At 41.8% G+C, this 8192-nt stretch overlaps 1 protein-coding gene across 6 annotated transcripts in view; it reads right to left on the bottom strand.

The window, feature by feature from the left end:
- Positions 1-6552, bottom strand: part of ZC3H11A (zinc finger CCCH-type containing 11A) — a 38938-nt gene extending 32386 nt beyond the window's left edge. For 4 of the 6 annotated variants that reach the window (XM_027871044.1, XM_027871043.1, XM_027871038.1 and 1 more), the window contains exons 1-2: positions 5665-6552; positions 56-118 (exon numbers count right to left, since the gene is read on the bottom strand). The gene's annotated coding sequence lies outside the window, so the exon portion shown is untranslated. Of the gene's footprint in view, positions 1-55; positions 119-4694; positions 4866-5664 lie in introns of those variants that run through there. The other 2 variants (XM_027871039.1, XM_027871041.1) reach the window with 2 other exon arrangements.
- Positions 6553-8192: the final 1640 nt, after the last annotated feature.

Consider the following 8192-nt stretch of genomic DNA (forward strand, 5'->3'; position numbering starts at 1 on the left):
AAGACAAAACAAAAATTAAAATGTTACTTAGAATTTGAAAATAAAATGTGGACACCTTTTACTCACACAACACTAGTCAATTTTCCAGGACTTTTTTGAGCAGGGAATATCCCCAAACCTAAAATTAAAAAAAAAAAAGGAGAAATCAGATCTTCTACTACTTAGTCAGAAACTTGCATAAAATTGGGCTTTAAAAAAAGTTTTGCTAGGAGAAAATCTCAAACTTTCTTTCCCTTTTTAATGATTATATATCTGGTCCTACTTAAAAGGACTAAATTACATCTTAATGTAAAAACCTAGTCTAAGTTCATTTTACAGATTAATACTCCAAAAAGCAGACTGCTTATTCTTAGTTAAGATTAGAATGTCCAAAACAATTTTTTTGACAGTTTCATGGGACATCCACTTAACTTCAAGGTTTTGATTTTTTTTTTTTTTTAACACACTAATGAAAGTCTGACAAAGCATTCTCTTTGGAAAATGAAAACCATCTTAGCCAAAATTGTTTCTTTGTGTTTTTCACTCCCATCTCCTGTACAAATCTTGACTTTCCAAATTGTAAGAATATATTTTGCCACTTTTAGTGCTATCTACCCCCTTTACCCAAAAGCATCTATAATAAACATTTTAATTTCACTGGCCAGTTAACTTGGGTTTCTCCTTGCTATACAAATTCCCAAGGGATCAATTCAAAGTAAAAAGCCTTCAATTATTCTAAATTGATCTTTCCACCAAATAATTTAGATACTCAAAAAAAAATTAAGGATAATTATTGAATTCACTCTGAACTGTATTATCTGTATATAATATTCCAGCTAGAAGCCAGTAAAAAATAATCATAATTAAAGTTTAAGTTCATTTTCAGGAAACCTCAATTGTTCAATATTTTCACCTATCTACTTTGAGACAAGATGGGTGTTTATAAAAGAGACATTCAGATTGTAGACTACAGATGGAGCAGTTTAGGTACTGGATGGCAACTTGGGTTAAAGTTGGCCATTAAGTCTCATATTCTGCAAATATATCAGGGGGTCACTGCTTACTATAATTTTGAGCACTTTTCATTCCAGTATTCTTCAAATGCTGCTGCTGCAGCAGGGGCAATATAAGGCTTTTGCTTGTCACTGAAATACTATCTGTTGCTGAGCTATCAATGGGGCCCAAATAGGAGTGGGCTGTCTTTCTGGACAAGCTATAAGCATATCAGTTCCTAGTACAGGTGATAAGGCCAGAAGCTTCTAAAGTGACCACATGGCACTTCTCTGTGGAAATGTCCATATAATTACAAACTTCTCCCACAAGGATCTGCTTATGCTTCTAAATCATTATCCTGAGGAAGTCATCTAAATTTTCTTTACAACAAGAAGCTAACAAAGTGGCTAAGATGCAAAGCTTGAACTGCAGTAAGACATTCTGTGGGGTGTTAATTTTAAGTGTTTTATTTTGACTTCATGGTGTTTTATTTTATGATGCCTTTTGTCCTTTACATCAGCAATGTTACCACTACTCCTATGACATTTTTCCTAGTGATGGAAAACAATTACACAAAGACATCCAGTTTGTCTGAACTAGTGCAAAAGCCTGTTTGGTGTGCCTGCCTCAATTCTTTCCCCTCTCCAGTCCATCCTTCACTCTGCAGTCAAGCTGATTCCCCACCTCCCTCACTTTACTTAATAAACTTCAGTGGCTCCCTATCACACCAAGGATCAAATATAAAATCTGGAATTTTAAAGCCCTGGTCCCCTCCTGCCTCTCCAGTCTTCTTACATCTTATTTCTCCTCCAAATATTCGAGGATCCAGTGGCACTGGCCTTCTTGCCCTTTCCTCAGTGAAGACACTACACATCTCCCCATTTTGGGTATTTTCACTGGCTATCCTCCAATACTTGAATTCTTTCCCTCCTCATCTTTTGCTCCTGGCTTCCCTCAAATCTCAGCTAGTAAGTCACACCTTCTACAATAAGGCATTTCCCATCCTCCCTTAATCTCAGTACCTTCCACCTGAGATTTGCCTCCGCTTTGCCCTGTAGATATCTTTTTTGTATGTAGTTGTTTGCATGTTGTTTCTTCCATTAGACTTTGAGCTCCTTGAGAGCTTTTCTGCCTTTCTATCCTTAGAATTTAGCACAGTGTCTGCCACATGGTAAGTACTTAATAAATGCTTATTGACCTGACTTAAGTATATCTGACAATGTATATAATATTCTGTCCTGTAGTCCATCTTTCTGCCATGAAAGAGGAGGGACATTTCACTACCTATCCTTCTGGACCTTCATTCCTTTATATATTACTCAGAATTTAACCTCCTTTAAGTGATCTTTTCAGTTACAGTGTTGTAGTTATTTCATATGTTGCTCTTTGTTCTGCTTATTTTTGTTTCTCTGTATTTCTCATCTTACTGCACCTAATATTTTGAATCCCTAACTTGAGAGGTAGAGCTGAAGTTAGGTTTTGAAATGTTAAATCTTATTTGCCTATAAATTTTTCCCAGTTGAGAAGATAGTTCAATTGATCATTTTTCTGAGCCAGAAAAAAGTTCACAGCTCCTGGTCCTATGAAGAAGTCCTCCACTTATAACACATTTCCAGTAGCACCATTACATTGGCAGTGGGTGGGATGCTTAGACTGTAGGTAACCCTAAAGTGTAGTTTTCCAAGGTGAGTGCCTGGTGAGTCCAGCTCATACTCTTTACGATGCCCACCAGGTTAGCGTCAAAGCAGAAATTCCAAATTACCAATGTCTTGAGTTTTGTTCCAGGCATTAAAATATGGTGCTGCTTTTAATGAAGAAAGTCTCTTAGACAAGGACATCAGATTCCATGATTGTTAAAGACATGCTGGAAGCTACAGTTAAACTATCATCTTTAACAAATTCCTTAACCAAAATTTAACTGGAAAGGCATAAATCTATCTTTCAATTTTATTTTTCTTTTTAATTTTCAATTTTAATTTTCTTTTTGCTGCAAGACTTATGATTGACATAGTTTCCATTCTATCAATATTTTTTTTGGTGAGGCAATCGGGTTAAGTGACTTGCCCAAGGTCACACAGCTAGTATGTGTCAAGTGTTTGGTCTGAGGTTGGATTTGAACTCAGGTCCTCTTGACTTCAGGGCCGGAGCTCTATCCACTGCGCCACCTAGCTGCCCCTCCATTCTATCAATATTAAAGTAAAAATTAGAGGCACATTCAAAGCTCCTATTTCTGTCCAGACTGTTACATTTATTTTCAAGTGTAATGGGAGTTGAACATATGGAAGGTATAATCTTCCTCACTACAGCTACTTCCGAGTGGCCAGTACAACTTTATAATTGCCTCTGGAGACTGAAAGCTTTGTCTAGCCATACTGCTGAAATGCCGAGGTACTCATGTGGATGTCTCCTTTTACACCTGTTGACACTTCTTTTTAAAGCTGCTACAAATTGTTCAACAGGTTTATCATGGGTTAACATAGAAAAATTGCATTTTTGTATCCAGCAGGATTTGTTTGGCTATGCAGCATGCAATTTAAGATGTTCTTCATCCTACTTGGGAGTACTGGCACATAATATATCAGTAGTAGCTGTGGCACTTGAGATCCTCCAGATCTCAAATCTTTAATGATTTTTTGCGGAACTGACCAGTTCTTGATGAGGTCTGGCTTTCCTTTCTTATCTTGTTGGGAAACAACTCTGTGTCAACATTTATCTCTTTTGCAACCATTTTTCCCTCTATGGGGGGAGTCAGAAGAGATCTTTACCTGGAGTCCGTGAATTTTTATTTTTAAATATTTTTATAACTGTCATTCAATATAAATGGTTTCCTTTGTAATCTTACGCATTTTATTGTGTGCATTTAAAAACATTGTGAGAAGGGGTCCCCAGGGTTCACTAGACTGCCAACCTGATTGGTGCATGACACACAAAAAAGTTAAGAATTCCTGCTTTTTTTCCACCTGTATTAATAAGGGTTCTTGAAACATATTCCAGAATCCCAATATTACTAAAAATGCCGTGCATGCTGCCAGGAAAAACTGAAGACACCAGCACACCAAAAGTATATTCCTGGTTTCCAAACCTTATACAAGAATCTTGTAATAGGTTTATTATTGTAGTAATACAGCTGTTTCTCCCTACTTGAATCATCTCTTCTTTCACTTCGAGTTCCCTTTTAGATACATAGTCCTACTTGGGTGAGAAAATTGACAACAGAAAGAAAATATCTCCAAAATATCTTAAAAAGTTACAGAGATGGGAGGTCCTAGCTACCACATGGTTCAATTTCCTCATTTTAGAAATCAAGAAATTAAGACCCAGAAACTGAAGGTCATTTAGAGTTAGCAGCAGAGTCGCCAGAACCCAAGCCTTCTTTCCACATTATACAATTAACCTTTTGATGTTTTCAGATTTTAACTCTTAAAGACTATGAATCTATTTCTAGGATTTTCCATTTTTAAACTAATGAAACTGCCATTTTATTCAGTGTCCAAGTTGCGGATAAGAACCTAATTCTCGAGACAGATCTGACTCCACATACCAGTCAATCACAGCAAATGCTTGTTCCCCCCCCCCCCATTTTAAACTAAAAATCTTTGGTTGGAAGGGGGCAGGTGGACCTAAACAACGCAGCTGAGAGCAAGATGTTACATGTTTTCAAGAGTTATAATGCGGATCTAAATTCTATTTCTATCAAGAATTAACTCAATTCTGGTCCTTACCCTCCTTTGGGGAGTGGAGATACTTTACAATCTGCAAATAAGTAACTCACAAGTAGCGTTTCCAGACAACCTCAAGCCCAGGAAAGTGAATTAACTTTTTTTCACTTTGGTCCCAGTCAAACGCCACCCGACTGAGCTCCGAGAGAGCCTGGGCTGTCTTTATATACCCCAGCACTCGTCACAATGCCTGGCGCTCAGCAGGCGCTTAACAAACGTTGTCCGACCAACCCCAAACAGCGTCACTGGGGCTGGTGACAGCGTGTGGTCCAGGTCCAGAAGTGGAGGTGGGTGAGAGCGGACGACCGGGTAGAAGAGCACGCCTTCCTCTCCCGGGAGCCGCAGTCCACACAGAGGGGCTGCTGCCCTTCATCAACACTAGCAGGAAGAGGGATCGTGGGGTGCCCGAGCTACAGCTGAAAGGGACCTCCCACGTCATCAGCTAGTCCAGCCTCTTTTTCTTCTTCTTTTCTTTAAACAGAGGAGGGAAACTGGAGGCGCAGCGAAGCCCGATGCCCGGCCCGAGTCGGGATTCGAACACCAGGGCCTCGGACTCCAGCTCGTCCGCTCCCTCTCGGTCCACGAGCTGCGGGGACCTGGGCCCCGATTTCGGGGAGTTTCTCCGGCGGATCGAGGCGGCATCGTCACCTGGCCACAGGCCCGAGGCAGGGGCCGGAGCCGGGCCGCGCGGGCAGGCGGCGGGCCAGGGGGAGGAGTCCGGGCTCGGCTCGGCTCCGCTCGGCTCGGCCGTGACGCTGGGGGCGGCCGGGGTGGGGGCGGGGAGGGGGCCCCCGCCGGGCTGTGACAGGAGCGGAGCAGGCGCGGGGAGGGGGCCCGGGGCGTCTGCCAGGCCGGGTCGTTACGGCAGGGCTGACGAAGGGCCCGCCCGGGGCTTCCTAGGCCGCCCTCCCTGGGGCTTCCCCACACCCCCGAACCCCGACCCGCTCCGGGGTCAGGAAGTCGGTCTAGTTACCTGAAGGCGTAACTTGACCAGGCCGGAGTCGCTCTTCACCGCTTCCGCCGCGGCCTCGACTCTTTCCTTCATTCGCTGCCAGGGTCTGTCGCCGTCGCTGCCGCCACTGCTTTTCGTTCCTCGGGCAACAGCCACGGACCCTCCGGGTTGCCAGCCTCAAAGATGGCGCCTGGCCGACTAGCCCTGCTTCGAGGCCCGGCCAGCAACTAAGATGGCTCCTGCCCACGCCCCGTGCCAGCACTACGCTCGTGACGCACGGAATTCTGGGAGCTGTAGTTTCCTTGGAGAGGCAAGGTTCAAGATGGCTTCCTACAGGTCTTGGTAGGGCGGGCAGGGAGTGACTTGAGGGTGGGAAGTGAAACTGGCTTCTCACTTAAGACTGGGTTTAGTACCGCCCCACCTTCCTTTATTCTGCTGTTATCTTCAATTATCACCTACTTTTGAGCCAAGAAAAACAGTTCAGGTATTCGAATTCACACTATTCGAAGTTATAATTATGTAAAATATGGTACCTGGTTCCAGCCCAATGGAATTATGCTGTGCGAGTTCCAATAATGAGACCACTTCAAGGAAATTTCTTATTAGAACAAATTGGTACCTCCCTGTATGCACAATGACTTAAAACGATGTAAACGGAAAGACTGTCCTAAAAACAATCAGAAGTGAATGTTGCAAAACTATAAAACAAAACAAAGCAAAAATATCAGATGACACCCCCACCCCACACCTTTGTGGAGGTGGGAAGTCTTCCGTGGGTCGTTGGACATTTTACATATTTTAAGACTTTTTCTATGTATTCATCTGTTTTGCTGGGGTTTTTTTCTGTTGCCCCCCCCCCCCATTTGATATATGGGAAGGCTTTGTGGGAAAAGGAGGGGAAATTTTTTGGTGATGTAAAAAATGATATCAATAAAAATTTATTTTCAAAAATGGCTTGGAGTATTGTGAGCACCTTCTAAGTCTTTCCATCTCGGGTGGAATTGTGGAGATATTGCTGGACTTGCAATCAGGAAATCCCATATTTAAATAAAGAAAAGTGAGCTTCTTTGAGATTCACTACCTTCATCTGAAAATAGGGATAATAACTGATCTCCTGAAGGTCAGATTCCCTTAAAATATATGGTGGAAGGGGATTGATCAGGAAAGCAATTGCTTACTAACAGTTAATATAATCACATAAAGTAAGGACAAATAACAGAGACAATGGTAATAGTTAACATTTATATCAAAGGTTTAAGGTGTTAAGGTTTTAGATTTTTTTTTTAAGATTTACACTTGTTACTATGCCCTGTTATAAAGTATAAAGAAACCTTGAATCAAGCTTCAAGGATTTAGAAGACTGTCTTACCATTGACTGCCTAGAGGATAGGCTTGTTTGCCAGGTTTGAATACAGGAGAGTTCCAAGAAGTGTGGCCCCTGGAAATCTACAGGAGAACCCAGCTCTAAGGAGGGGAATGAGCTTTGCCTTTCAACTTGCACCTCTACCAGAGGGTAAGGGAGAGGGAGTTTCTTTCTCTTACTCTTCCCGCTATCCCACCAACCTTAATTGGAACAACCTGCCCAGTAAGTCAGTGGAGACAGCTCTGAGGAATTGTTTTTTTTTTTTTTAATATTATTCTATTCCCCTCCTCCAAACTGTTCTCAGACATTTTCTAATCATGTTACACCTCTGCTTGGAACTCTTCGATGATTTCCTGTTGCAACCTAATGCATTTCAGATTTGGTCAAGTTCTCACAGCCTTCCTCAATCTGTTCTCTACCTTTTCAATTGACCAGCAAACCTTTATTTTTCCCCTAAGAGAGTAAGCGATTAACAGGCAAAGAGTTAACTACTGCAATGAGAAAAGAGTGGTATGATGAGAGAGGGGCTTTGGTCAGAGTCTGCTCTCAGTCTAGGAATGAAACTAATACAATGTAACTAATTTAAAGCTCAAAGGTAGAAATTCATGAATAAATACAAGAAAGAGAGAGAGAGAGAGAGAGAGAGAGAGAGAGAGAGAGAAACATGTTCGGAAGAAGAACATGTTTTAAATTGTGACAATTTGTTTCATACAGAGAATTAACTTGCAGCAATGTTATTAATTGGCAACAATGAATCAAACTACTCTACCCCCTCCAGCCTGATCTGCTAAAGGCAGGTATGGGCCTGCACAACAACTACCTGCAATACTCTCTCCTTCAATTTCCACCTTTTAAAATCCTATCCATCCTCTTAAGACCCAACTCAAATGCTACCTCCTTCATACTTATGCCTGATATTTACGTGGTGATTTAGAGTTTGTGAAGCACTTTACATAGGTTATCTCTTTTGGCCCTCTCAACAATCCTGTAAGGTAGGTTCTACAGGTATTCTCAGAATAGTAATTATGAATTTTTAAATCTGAGGCAAATACAACAAACCACTTCTATGGCAAGGAGGAAGAAAGGCAAGACAAGGGGGGGGTAGAGGAGGAGGGAAAGGAAGAATGGAAGTATGAACGCCATGACATACCTGGAAGAAGCACATAGCAGAGGGGCTTATGCTGTA

This window comes from Vombatus ursinus, unplaced genomic scaffold (genome assembly GCF_900497805.2).
Source record: "Vombatus ursinus unplaced genomic scaffold, bare-nosed wombat genome assembly UNPS02014798.1, whole genome shotgun sequence".
Taxonomy (NCBI): Eukaryota; Metazoa; Chordata; class Mammalia; order Diprotodontia; family Vombatidae; genus Vombatus; species Vombatus ursinus.